We start from the raw sequence: 14615 nt of genomic DNA, 5'->3' as shown, positions 1-14615 counted from the left end.
TTGTTTTTTGTTGACATTTGCTATCGCGATGAGGATTTTCACAGAAATCTTGAATTTCAAAAGATGCTGCTAAGCTCTGTTTAGATTGTAGTATTATTATTATTATTATTATTTAACAACCTCTCCTATCGAACTGACATGACACACCAATAGTAACCGAACCCTGCCTAGGATGACAGCCTCCTGTAATGCCTTGCGCTGCTGTATCCTGCCTGCACAGAAACTGAATAACAGCCTCCAAGAATTGTTTCTTTTATTGACTCATGTCCATGCACTGTGGGCAATGTACGTACCTTAGAAAAGGAAGTCTGTGTGTTAGTGAACTAGATCATGACCAAAAAACTGAAAAGGCCTATCCTAGTTTGTTTGTTCATTCATTAAGTAACAGCACTAACACCCTCCCTTTAAAAAAAGAAGAAAAAGAGAAAGAGAGGAGGAAAAGAAAGGCAGAAAGACAGAAAGACAGAAAGACAGAAAGAAAGAAAGAAAGAAAGAAAGAAAGAAAGAAAGAAAGAAAGAAAGAAAGAAAGAATACTAGTCTCAGCTGAGTTAAACACAAAACCAGTGTTGATCAGTAAAATTAGAAGGAAGGGCTCAAATTAGGGGACTTTATCAGAGGACACTGAGTAAACATTATCATCCCAACCAACTGCTCTGCAAAACCCTACAGAGTTAGTGGACATTGCCTGGTTGAATTTTGCCCATGATCATTTCTCTATGGAATACCGTAAACAGCCAAAAAGACCAGCTTATACAAGATGCTGATTCCTGGATTTTTAAGGGTCCGGCGACACTGCAGTAAAAGCCCCACAGTACAGCTGTGGCTGGCCCAGGGCAAATGACTCGGGCTTGTGGGGCTGTAAAATTGCAGTGTAGGTGGTTTGGGCTGGAGTTTGGGCGCTGAGACCCCACAATGGTGGAGGGTCTGAGAGCCAGGGATGCAGCCCAGGCTCAAATGTCTGCATTGCTATTTTTAGCCTGAGCCCCATGAGCCTGAATCATCTGGCCAGCTGGACTCTGCGATTCAGTACCCCAGGTTTTTTACTGCAGTGTTGACACACCCTAAACAGCCAGCTTGGCTGATGCCAAAAGCAGGTACATGAAAAGACCCTAAGATTTAGGGTCTCTCTACACCCTAAGATTTAGGGTATCTCTACACCCTGTGATTGCAGCTCGTTTAGATATGCCTGAGCTAGCTTTGATCTACATAGTTTGGGCACTGGAGCACTGAAGCCCTGGGTAATCACTCAAGTAGCTAGCCTGTAGGGAAGCCCATGCTGCTGCAGCTTTATTGCTCCAATACCCAAATTTACTAGATTAAAGTTAACTCAGGCACGTCTACACAAATCGCAATCTCCCCCCAGGATTGCAGTGTCGACATACCCTTAGTGATATTACTAGCAGGCCGCCCCGAAATAAAATGGCGCACGGATTAGCAGCAACCCGAGATTTTGCAGGTGATGGGATGACGTGAGTAGCAGCAGCGTCTTCATTCAAAGTTTCCACCGTGAAAAATGTGTCTGACAAGTGTGTTTCACGCGGCACGTAACTGACGTCGCCGGAATGGTGCTGCTTTACACTAGCTGAGAATCCGGCCTGGTTGTGCAGTTTAGAAGCTAAATGTGTGAAACTTCTTGCTCTGCTGTTTTCACTTGACTGCAATGTGTTTACAAGATAAACGAAAAGAAAATGGTTGTTTGTTGTTCAATATATCCCTCGCTCGACCTTCAAAGTGGCTTGTGTGTTCTGAACAGCAATCCAGGAAACAGCTCCGGGATAAACACTGCAAGTGAGACATCTTTCAGAGTTTCAGGGAGCTCAAGGCCAGAAGGGACCGTTGAGTCCGACCCCCTGTAAATTGAAGGCCATTAAATCTCACCCAGATACCCCTATGTCAAGCCCAATGCCTTTAGTTAAACCAAAGCATTGCAGTCCTCAGGAAACTAAACTGTCATGTGCCACAGGCAGAGGACAGGAGAGACCAAGTGCCATCAATGCCTGAGGTGCCAGCAGAGATGATTAGGTGAGATGCCCTGATGATCCTAGCAGGTGACCCATGCCCCTTACTGCAGAGGAAGGTGAAAACCTCCCAAGGTCTCCACCCATCTGACCTGGGGGAAGATTCCTTCCTGACCCCAACTCTGGTGACACTGTGCATGTGAGTAAAACCCACCAGCCAAGCATGTAAGAAAGGGGATTCCTTGTATCGCGTCACAGAACTGATGTACCCCACCCAGTGTCCCATAAATACATACTGGGAGGTAAATCCAAGGAATGCTCTTAGTTTCGGGACGCAGCATACAAAGACACATCCTCACAAGATGTTCCTGTTTTCCAGTGGCTCTCAGACTTTTCTAGTACCACGGACTCCTTTTTAATACCATGACCCTTCTGAATCCCTCCTCCTAGCTAACCAGGACTCCTTTCCATTTAGCAATATGGGAAGGGGGTAGTGACACCCCCATCACATACCTGTATGACACCGTAGGCTGAGTACCCTCACCATATTCTTTGCCCTTAAAGGGGCATCGGCCAAGGTTGACAGGCCCAATAATGAACCATGCAGTATGCAGAGCCTGCCTATCAAGGCTCTCCGACCATTTTGAAATTCAACCTCCCCAGCATTTCTGTGAGGTAAGTAAGTAACAGTGGGGAGGGGAGCTCCCTGTAAATGGAGGAAGTGGAGGGAGGTACAGAGACTCAGCAACAGTAGGGGGGGAGGGCGGTCAGCACAGCTGGCTTCAGGCTAGGAAGGAGGCTCACAGGAGTCCCTAACTATTCCCAGCCCATTCCAGCACCTCCAGGTCCTCCTGCATGCTCCTCAGCCCTATCCTGGGCTCAATAGCAGCTGCTCCGGCCCCTCTGTCCCCTTCCCCATACACATGTGGAGCCCCCACAATATTTCCACTAGTCCCCTTGTCCCCCCAGTTCCACTGCCCCTGGTTTACAGAGCGGTAAACTGAGTCACAGAAAGGTGACACAACTCGCCCTACGTCACACCATGAGGCAATCAGGAGTAGAACCCAAAAGTCCTGGCTTCCAGCCCCTCATCTAAGTGCTAACAATACGAGCTATACTAAAATTAAGTATAATTACATCATTTCTTTATGGCCTCCGAAGTCCTTGTCTTTTAAGAAAAAAAAAATGGGGCATCTCAATAATGTATTATTTAAACACCCAAAGCATTCATCCCACACGTGACCCATCCAGAATAATGGAAACACACAGGCATGCACCGCAAACCAGCACTCGTGCATACACTACAAAGCAGCGGGCACGCACGTTACACAAGAATTCATGAAGCAGTTCTTGGGGGCCAAGAAAGAAGCACTACCTGAGAGGGAAGCTGGGTTTAGAGAGGTTTTTTCCCAGGGGCCAAGAGGAAAGGGGCATTTGGGAGGGAGATTGGGCTGGGAAATAATGTCAGCATAGGGGGGTGGAGTGATTATGTTGGAGCCGTGTTTCTCGGGAGCCTGGAAGCCGAGCAAGAGGACGACTGAAGTGCAATCATGGTGCTGGAGGGCTTGGGAGAGAAGCAGTAGCTGGGAGGGGATGATTGGGCTAGAGCCATGGTCCTCCAGCACCTGGGAGAGAAGCCACAGATGGGAGGGGATGTTTGGGCTCATGCCAGGGGTGTGGGAAAGAAGCTGCAGGTGGAGAAAGGATAATTGGGTTGCAGCCGGGGTTCTCGAGGGTGTGGGAGAGCAGCAGCAGCTGAGAGGAGCGGAGTGGGTTGGAGCCATGGTTCTTGGGGTCTAGGAGAGACGCAGCAACAACAGGGGAGGGTGGAGGCATGGTTCTGAAAGCCTGGGAGAGCAGCAGGAGGTGGGGGATGGAATGGGGTGGAGCTGTGGATTTCAGAGACATAGGAAAGAAGTGGCAGCTAAGAGGAGTTAATTGGGCTGGAGTTTGTTCCCAGGGATGGGGGAGAGAAGGAGAAGCTTGAGGGGCTTATTGGGGTTTTCCTTCACTCAGGTTCCATCTAGGAACTGGAGCATGAAGGTTCTGAGAACAGAGGTTGTTCTCTCAGCATCTCCGGCCTCAGTGAAAATAGGAGACACCCGACATTTTGTTACGTAGCCAGTTGTGAAGAAATTTCCAGCCCCACTAGCAGACCCAGGAGGTTCAGGCATTTTGGATAAGCCTCCAGGTTTCTGAGGCCTCACCCAAACCTCCGAACCTTTTCAGGATCTGCCACACAACAACCTGCCAACATGGATCATGTTCCTTGGATATTAAAGAGTGTGGGACTTTTTCAGCTTTGTACCATAGATCAAAGAATCATAGACTCATAGGACTGGAAGGGATCTCAAGAGGTCATCTAGTCCAGTCCCCTGCACTCATGGCAGGACTAAGTATTATCTAGACCATCCCTGACAGGTGTTTGTCTAACCTGCTTTTAAAAATGCTCAATGATGGAGATTCCACAACCTCCCTAGGCAATTTATTCCAGGGCTTAACCACCCTGAGAGTTAGGCAGTTTTTCCTAATGTCCAGCCTAAACTGCCCTTGCTCCAATTTAAGCCCATTGTTTCTTATCCTATCCTCAGAGGTTAAAGAAAACAATTTTTCTCCCTCCTCCTTGTAACAGCCTTTTATGTACTTGAAAACTGTTATCATGTCCCCTCTCAGTCTTCTCTTCTCCAGACTAAACAAACCCAATTGTTTCAATCTTCCCTCATAGGTCATGTTTTCTAGACCTTTAATCATTTTTTTGCTCTTCTCTGGACTTTCTCCGATTTGTCCCCATCTTTCCTGAAATGTGGCACCCAAAACTGGACATAATACTCCAGTTGAGGCCTAATTATGAGCATTACATTATCTCCTCCCTGAGGAGTTCACAGCCTGGCCTAAGCAAATGCAATACAAATTATAAATGACCAGATGCAAAATTGGAAGCAGAAAGCAATGTAAAGTAGATTAGCATCAAAAAGTGGGGTGTAATGAGGGGGGGGCATTAAAGAGGGGGTTGGAAGAAGGAAGTCTCCTGGACCTGATCCAAAGCTCACTGAAGTCAGTGGGATTTTCCACTGACTTCAGTAGGCTTTGGATCAAGCCCCCAGTGCAGAAGAAGAAGGAAGCAAATCCAAGTGGAGGGACTGGCATATGGAGTAGAATACAAACGGGAGAGGATTCAGGGCCACAAAGGGAATGAGAGATAGATATCATCACAAGCAGGGTTGGTGGGAGCCTTGAAGCTGATGTGGAGGACCTTGAACTATATGAAAAACAAGAGGAAGCCAGGGAAGGGATTTGAAGAAGGCGTTGCTGTGGTCAGAGCAGCAGGTGAGGAAGGCGATTTTAGGAGCAGTGTTTTGGGCAGAGAGATGAGATGCAAGGAAGCCAGAAGAGAAGCGGGTGTAGCAGTCAGTGCTATGGATGACTAACACGTACACCAGTTAAAATATGATGGTATGGGTCATCTTTGTTGTAAATTCAATTGCACTCCCAACATAAAGCAGTTACTCCTCCCACAACACACCAAACACCCTCCTTCCCAAAAATGTTGTCCAAAGGTTTCAGTAGGCAAGAGGGAACACGTATGTCTCAATGAAAAAACATCCTGAACCTTTGTCAAAAGTTCATACCTAACCCAAACTGTTTTTTTGGTTGGTTTTTTGTTTTTTTGAGGTATGAAACTGAATTTTTTGCTATTGTTTTTGCACATCTCTGCACTTCCATTTCTAGTCCTGGCCAAAGAAAGGAAATACCAAAATACCAGGAGAAAAGTGAATCTTGTGGTAATAATTAATTAATGGAGATATCCTATCACCTAGAAGGGACCTTGAAAGGTCATTGAGTCCAACCCCCTGCCTTCACTAGCAGGACCAAGTACTGATTTTGCCCCAGATCCCTAAGTGGCCCCTTCAAGGATTAAACTCACAACCCCAGGTTTAGCAGGCCAATGCTCAAACCACTGAGCTATCCCTCCCCCCTTAATAAAAGGGGTATTTCTACCCTGCCTTAATAAAGGAAGTGATGGAAATCCCACAAGGTTCCCAGTATTATATCCAGATCAAATATGTTCATATACAATATTAAAAGTTCTGACTTTCCTTCCATGCTCAACGGGCCTGCAACCTTGCATCTCCCAACTAATCTGTGCAGGTTTAATCTCACAAGGCAAACAAGTCTGCCCAATTCTCTTCTCACTAGCCATGGTGTAAATCAGGAGTAAGCCCACTGATGTCAATGGAGTTACACTGGTGTAACACCAGAATAAAAGGAGAAGACCATCCTGGGTGCTTTTTATGGATTGTTTTTGTACAGCAAAACAAACATTTTTGAAAACTGGAATATTTGCTAGAGATAACTATGGGGAAAACTGACAACTTCTTATTTCTGGTCTTGGTGTCATGTGTTCTTTATCTGTAAATGTAGAAATCTGATCCAGGATTGAAAGTCTTATAATCTTATGTGGATTGGCTATTGTCAGGTTGCAGAAAGTTACTAGAAGAGATACGGAGCTTTCTTCCATATCATCTTTCTCTGGACCCGCTCAGAAGATAACGGATTCATTTGTAATGCCCAGAGTCATTGGTTTTGCATAGGTGTAATCCAGGAAAGAATTAGTTACCCTTGTGTTTTTGTCATGTTGAAATTCCGTTTATGCAGGTTTGTTTACATGGTACCATGTATGTCTTAGTTGCTGATGTGTCTTTCCATTTATATTGAATTGCATTACAGGACACGTGTGTTCCAAGATTATAGCTGTATTTCTGGTCTGTGTTTTCTTTTTTTATCAGTAATTAGCAATAAAGGAACCATGGAACCAATTAACAAAGGATTTTTATGAGACTGCAAGAGTGCAAGCCAGAAATAAAATTATAATTTGCACCTGCTATCTGAGGATCTCTGTATGCAGGAAGCAAACATGACGAAATGAACACTCACACCACCTCTGGTAGTAGGTGGGTATCATTATCCCACTGTCACTGATGGGGAAACTGAGGCCTAGACAGTGCCATTGTGGGGAGACCCCACGGGGCCCCTGTTTGAGAGAGCCCCCAAACCCATGGAATTTGAGTGAGTGGTGGACGGGCCAAACTTGAGTGGTGCTGCAATCCTGTGTGCCGATTCGCCCAGAGCAGGGAGCTGGGCTCAGCCCCACGGGACAGAAGCCACTGTTGTGGGATAAGTGTGGGGCGGGCTCACTCTCCAACACTCCCTGGGTCTCTTTCATCACTGTGGTAATTCTTTTGGAAGGGTGGAGAGCCGCCATTTCAGATTTTGCTCTGTGCGGCCCTGGGCATAGAGAGATTAAGTGATTTACCCACACAAGATCTATGCTGGCAGGAAAAAAACCAAACAGATCTACTGACTCCCAGGAGTGCTTTGTCACACGTCCATCCTTCTCCTCACACCCTTTTTAAGAGGATGGGTTGTCACTGCAAGTGCAGGTTGTTGAAGATGTAGTAACTTTTCAAGCATCAGAAACATCCACAGTGGTAGTTTGTGGCAGGACAATTCTAATATTCAATCCCTGCTAATGCAAGCAGTTCACATTCCCCACTGGTGGAAGATTCCTCTTTTGGTAGATTACCCTGGAAAGGTACATGGTCTGTTATTGTACAGAATGCTGCAGTGTGTCTCCTTAGCAGACCAGTCCTCCATTCCACTGGCTTCCAGGGGAATATCAGGTCAATTTCAAGGTCACAATCCTTATCTTCAAGACACGCAAGGTAAGTCTATACAGCAAAAAAAAAAAAAAAAACCCACAGCAGCAAGTCTCAGACTCAGGCTCAAACTATGGTGCTAAAAGCCGCTGTGTAGACGTTCCAGCTCAGATTGGAGCTCGGGCTATGAAGCCTGGGGAGAAGGGTGGATTTCTGTAGACCCAGGTTCTGCGACTCGCTACCGGGGTTTTTCTTTTGTTTTTTTCTTTTTTTGCTGTGGAGAGGTACCCTCTGTGGCCTTGGCCTACAATATCTAAAAGATCATCTAAGCTGCCTGGGATGAAGACTGTGGTTTACAACTCTACCCCTCAGACACAATGCAACTTTCTACCATAAGGGTAAAGCTTGTCTGGGCAGGAATTGGAGCTTTCTTGGGGGCTGGTGTAAGACCATGGAATGAACTTCCCTGAGAACTAAGGACCACTGCAAACCTTACCTCCTTCCACTCCAAGTGCAAGGTACATTTCTTTGACTTGTCTTCTCTGACCTAAATACAGAGCAGTGTGCATATTTAAAACACAAACAAACCAACCCAAATAAAAACCCTACCATAACAAAACACTCCACTGCACACACAATTCTCTCCCTGGGGCGAGGATGAGAGAGAGAATGAACTGCACATGACGCTACTGGAAGGCACTCGAATACTACGGTGATGAGGGTGGAATGAGAATTTATATAGAAAAGAATTCTTATGTAGCTATCCATGCCCCTATCTGAAATATGCCTGGGACAAAGTCCACCCAAAATCAGTGTAAAGCCACATCCTCCCATTACACTTTTAACAACATATTATGCAGCTAACATATGGTGTACCATTCTTCCCTGGCAGACTAGCCACGGGGAAGGAAGGGTGTCTATGTGAGTTTGTCCAGCTTCAGAATGGAGTTTAATGAGGTAGCATAACCCTTAACGCACAACTGAAGCATCCATTAGCAGGTTACATTTTCACAGCATCGAGGCAAAACATTTCATATCATTTTCCAAATCCCATTTAACATAAACCATTTATTTTTTCTACTTTTCCCACAAGGGCTTTAATGCAGGATTTGGACACCTTTCAGAAGGCTCGAGTGATGTAATGCGTCCGAGAGACATAACAATACATGTGGAGTTTGGGAAATCTTTTCTAACACGAATAAAAATAACAGCTTTTTTCAAAAGACACTTTTTTAACTAGGTGGCAAGGATTCCTCACCCCCATCCCCCAAGTGTTAGATCTTCATATAGAGTCTAATCCTCAACCAAACAGCCAAAACAGGTGGTCTTATGGTTAAAGGAGTGGTGTAGAACTCAGAAGATCTGGGTCCAGTTCCTAGCTCCATCGACCTTCATGACTTTTGTTTCAGTTCCCCACTCATAAAATTAAGCTATGGGTGTGTTCTCTTCCCATCCCACATTCCTTGTCTATTTAGATTGTAAGCTCTTTGAGTCAGGAACTGGCTCTGACTATGTGTATGTACAGCACCTAGCACCATGGGGGCCTGATCTCAGTTGGGCTGTCTAGCTGCTATTATAATGCAAATAATAATCATCCTGAAAAGAGCTAAGCACATGCAACTTCCACTGATTCCAGGAAGAGTATAAGTGAGTATAAGTGCATCTCTGTGAATCAGGCCCGTAGAAGGTCAATATCTGGAGATCCCATAGGTTTGTACTGGGCAATTGCCCCCTGTCCTGAAGGCTAGTGCGGTGCAAGTTTTTGTTCTGTCACCTCTCATGTTCAACATGCGTGTGAGGCTGCTATAGTTTCAGCTGATTAAGGACTGAGCCTAGCCTCTTGCAATATTGTTACAATTTACACAATGAGTTTGGGCCTTTTTTTCTCTCTCTCTTTGCAAATCGTTCCCAAGCCAATCCCGATCTGACCCATCCTATCTAGTATTCATAAGTGTTAATGATTTTCAGCCTATGGGCTTGTTTGCAAACTGTTCACTTTGACTATTCACTGTTTTTTATTGGCAGCGTGTGAATGGTCACCTATGTCCCGTGGTATTGCTTCCGCTCTAGGGGTATGTCTGTACTGCATTCGGAGGTGTGACCGCAGCATGTAGGCATACCCAGTCACACTAGCTTTAATCTAGCTAGTGCAGCAAAAAATAGTAGTGAAGACATACATGGCAGCACTGGTTGTACAAGTCCGCCAGGAACCCTGCATCTGTACTCACATTCCTGGTCCATGCAGGGGTCTGGGATGATACATTTTCACGGCGGTTTTTAGCGGTACTAGCTAGAATAAAGCTAGTTGGGGTGCACCTGCCCAAGATGCAATCCCACACACCTATCACTGGGCGACTGAATCTTTTTTAAACAGCACGACAAATGGTCATTTCCTTCATACATTTTCCAACTGACTATTCACTTAGTAAACTTCTGGGATTTGCATGACTAAACGGGACACTGTCTGAAAACTCATGAACAGTTAAGAATGAGAAAGGTTCTGCCACCCTCGCCCATGTTTAGTAGTAGTTTACTCCATGAGCAAGCCACAGATCCTCAAAGGTGTTTAGGCACCTAACTCCCCTTGATTTCAAGGGGAGTTAGGTGAAATCAAGGGGAGTTGGGTGCCTAAGTACCTATGAACATCTGGTTCTAAGTCCCATCTATGATAAAGAGGCCACTTGAGAACCACTCAAGCTGAGTGGAGGTATCAGAATCTGGTCCAGTGTGAGTCCATGAATAACAAAGGAGCAAACCCACCATTAACATGAATGAAAATATTTGTGAACTTCTGCTAGTGCCATTCATCATAGAATCATAGAATATCAGGGTTGGAAGGGACCTCAGGAGGTCATCTAGTCCAACCCCCTGCTCAAAGCAGGACCAATTCCCAACTAAATCATCCCAGCCAGGGATGATGAACCCAGCCAGTTCTAAGTGAGAATAAAGACCTCAGGATTTGACCTGCTGTCATTTAATATGTTCTGAAATCCAACTCTGTACAGAAATGGAAGATGTAATGTTGACGGAAACATTGGGGAAACAATGGTATTGGCTTTCGCAAAAAGAAAATAATTGGACCATTAACCAAAAAGTGAATAAACCATATTTGACAAGAAAGACAGAGCCATTTGGCTAGAGAAAGATGTATTTTAAAAAAACCCTTTTCAAATATTTGTTTTTTCTTTGAAAGCTTGATAGCAATTTTAATTGCATGTGTCTACATGGCAGATGGGCCAAGATAAATTGTAGTAATTCTCATATAATATTGTAAAATCAACTTCCAAGAGAATGTCTGATACCCATTAAATCCCAAAAGTTCACTAAATAAAAGCCACCACCTACCATTTGCTTGCTTAGATCACTTCTGCATAGGCTCACACTCTATGAGTATTTGCAGGGTGTAAAGAGGCAGAGAACTGGTCAGGATGTTTCAAGGGGACATGACTACCAGTGATGCTCTCTCTCAGGCCAACAGATGTTGTGTGAAGATGCTGAGGGGTGCAGGACTTTCATCCATTTGTCTACTCTGACTCTGCCATCACCACATGAGGTTAGGTTGGGTAATTACTTCTTAGCAGCCCCAGTGCACCTTTTGCAACCCCCAGCTCCATCAGCCAAGGTGTCTTTTGGGTGAGTCCCAGCCTGTTTGTCCCTTGTCTTGGAAATGGCTGGTTCAGGGAGGGTGATATAGCAGAGTTAGCATGAAGTTGTGTGTGGAGAGGGCATCAGGGAAGGTTCCATTTTCCCATGAATGGAGAGATCTTATGTTCATCCCTGGAGGGAGCTAGAGAAGGCTGCAGCCCTAGGAGATCTGTGACAGATCATCTGTCCCTTTGATGGGTTCCACTTGGAGGTGGCTGAGAGGATGCAGGTGAGGTGCTGGCAGTTGTCCATGTGCTATGATGCCTTGAGGAGGGAGGAAAGATAGGGGGGGATCTATCCTGCTAATGGAAGAACATGACAGTAGGGGAGTAGGGGACCACTGACAGCAACCAAAAAGACAATTGGTCAGGATTCCCCTTTGCTGTGATTTAGCTCAACAGGTCGACCTAAGCAAGCTGCAGCAATGAAGCCCAGATGAACAAAGACTCTTCCCTGGAATTATTGTTTTGGGGGAGATCAGTTGGCAAAAAGGTCATCACCATCCATGATCGCCCCTTATCTCAAACCCATTACTGAGACCTAATTGAATGATGTGGCTGGCCTAGTTTTGGCCCAGCTCATCTCCCTTCTGTTCTTTACATTTCATTAGCCCAGTGAAGGTCATTAAGGTGTGATTATATTCATCCATGAAGATGCTGTGATTATATGCATCAGATCATTGAGGCATGGGATGCTCCACTCAGGATTAGCAGTTGTTTGAGCACATTTTGTCTCTTGTGGCAACATTATCTTTAGGATGAAGGTGGAGTGCAGGCCACCTCCATACTGAAGTGGAACTCTTATTGGTATCTAGGAGCTGGAGTCTGGTTTGTGTCATGTATGGTGCCAAGAAAGGCTCAGTTGGTTCAACAACAGTCTTTGCCTTCAGAGCATGATCAAGAGTTTGCACAGTCTGCATCTTTCTTGAACTGTCAATGTCCTGGCCCCCTGGAATGTCCATGGTGTTATTTCCTGGTTTCTTCTAGCTGGCTTTGATCCTTCATGAGACAACTCTCTGGGACAAAACTGGCATAAAGTAGGAGTGAATCTGGCCTTTCTGAAATATCTTTAAAACTGTAGGATTATTCAAAGAGAATTTGGAGGTAGAGATGCCTAAGATGATGATTTTGTGAGACTTATACCTCCATGTGCCTCAGACTTCAGGAGACTATGAACTCCACGGATTTGTGGAGCGGCTATAGGGAATACACATGGACTTGATGTTGTTTGAGGGTTAGAGCTGGAATTTTACAAGGTGATAGCAGTTCTTTTGCCATAGACTGTTAACTCATGCAGACACGAACTGAGAGAATCCGGGTTTCTCAGAAGTGCTGCTGTGCCTCCAGATTGAGCCTAGTGGATGGTGAGGGAGCTTTTACCTCCCTTACTATTTCTCTACTGCTTTAGTGCACCAGCATAATTGTTACTGTCCAGTGGCATTGACTAAATGCCTCTGAAGCACCCTCATTCTGTAGAAGACCATGGATGATTAAATGTTTCCTTTCCCACAGCCTGTCCCACCTCCTGCAGCCATGGAGATGATGTGAAGAGAGAGGAACCCCACCATTGGCCGTGGCAGAATGGAGCCCTAATGGGGGGGGTGCAATATGCTTTCAGGCCAATTATTAGAGTTGGCAAGTCTATTTGCAATGACCAATTAATCTTAAGAATTCTGCCCCTCCTCTGTTCCCCTGTTGTCCCTGACCATCTTCTGCTTCTGCTTCTTCGTCTTCTTTTTGAACATTTTATGTGAATAAATCTTAGCCTATGGATCACACTAGAACCATCTACAGCGAGTATTCATTCACTATTCATTCACCAAAGTAGTTGTTTTTCCTCCCTAAGTGGATGCCTGTAAATATAGTACAGTAGCTTCATGTACACTTGCAGACAGGTGCATTGGGGCAGAGATGTCCATATCTGAATGCAAATATGCATATTAAAGCCACTTCCATCAATAGCTCAGTGGTTTAAGCATTAGCCTGCTAAACCCAGGGTTGTGAGCTCAATCCTTGAGGGGGCCATTTAGGGATTTGGGGCAAAAATGTGCCTGGGGATTGGTCCTGCTTTGAGTAGGGGGTTGGACTAGATGACCTCCTGAGGATCCTTCCAACCCTGATATTCTATGAAACATTTACCACACATACTAATCACTTCAAAACTCCAAATTCATCACTTCTCCAAAGAATGGTGTGGTTTAGTGACTCAGGAACTCTATGTTCATATCCTGCTACAGACTTCCTGTGTGATATTGGGCAAGTCCCTTAATCTCTTTCGACTGGAAATTCTGCAGGGCAGGGTCTGTTTCTTACTTTGTGTCAGTACAGAGCCCGACACAATGGGGACTCTGCTCTCAGCTGGGGTCTCTAGGTGTTACCGTAATGTGAATAATAATTATTAATAATAATAATTGTGTGAACACATCCACCCCTGCCTGAATGTCTGTGAACACTGGGGGAAAAGGAGGGATTACAAATGCCATTGAACTGAATTCACTGCTTTAATTTTCATGAATGAGCATGGGTACTTTATGTAGTATCCACCCAGCTCTCCCAAACTTTAAGAGCCAGTTCCTAGTCCCATTAGTGTTAAATGACAAAATCCTGTTGATTTCAGTGGGACCAGTATTTTTTTCCTCATGGATCACTTGTGGTGGAGGCCCACAGATTTTTTTTTTTAATCATTTCCATAATGAGGATAAAGAACGGTCAAGTGGAACAGCCTCAGGTTCAGAGATTTATAACTGTTAAGCCTAGGAGGGACCATTATGGTCATCTAGTTTGACCTGCCACATAATGCAGGCCATAGAATTCTGTCCGGCAATTTCTGCATCAGGACTATAACTTCTGGTTGGGCTAGAGCATATCTTTTAGAAAGAGATGTCCAGGCTTTGTCATTGGCAGTCTGGTGGCTCCCATCCCCTGGTCGGCCTTTAGCAGATTAAGCAATTGAATATGAGCCTAAATCCAGGGATAGGCTTCAGCTGATGATCATCTGGCTCAGATGTGAGAGTATTCCTCACCTGAGCCAGACAGATCCCACCCCCCCACTTGCATTCTGACATCTCCATCAATACCAAAGGGCCTCATTAATAGGGTAAAAAGCGACTCTTAAGGAGGTTTAATTTAAAACACGCATGCCGTTCTCCTATCCCTTTGAGGAGATCCTGTGGGATAATTTAAAGTCTCCTTCTTATACAAACACTACCATCATTTCCCTTTAGTAACAATAAAAGGACAGTCAAGCTAAGTAAACAATCCCCTTCGGAGCTGTGTCGAAGCAGGAAGGTTCTCTATTCCTCCAGTGCGGGCTGCAAATTCTTTGAATTATTGTTTGTATTAATAACAACACTGA

The sequence above is a fragment of the Emys orbicularis genome, chromosome 1 (genome assembly GCF_028017835.1).
Source record: "Emys orbicularis isolate rEmyOrb1 chromosome 1, rEmyOrb1.hap1, whole genome shotgun sequence".
NCBI classification, from domain to species: Eukaryota; Metazoa; Chordata; order Testudines; family Emydidae; genus Emys; species Emys orbicularis.
The sequence above is the reverse complement of the archived record's forward strand: the minus strand, read 5'-3'. Positions refer to the sequence as shown.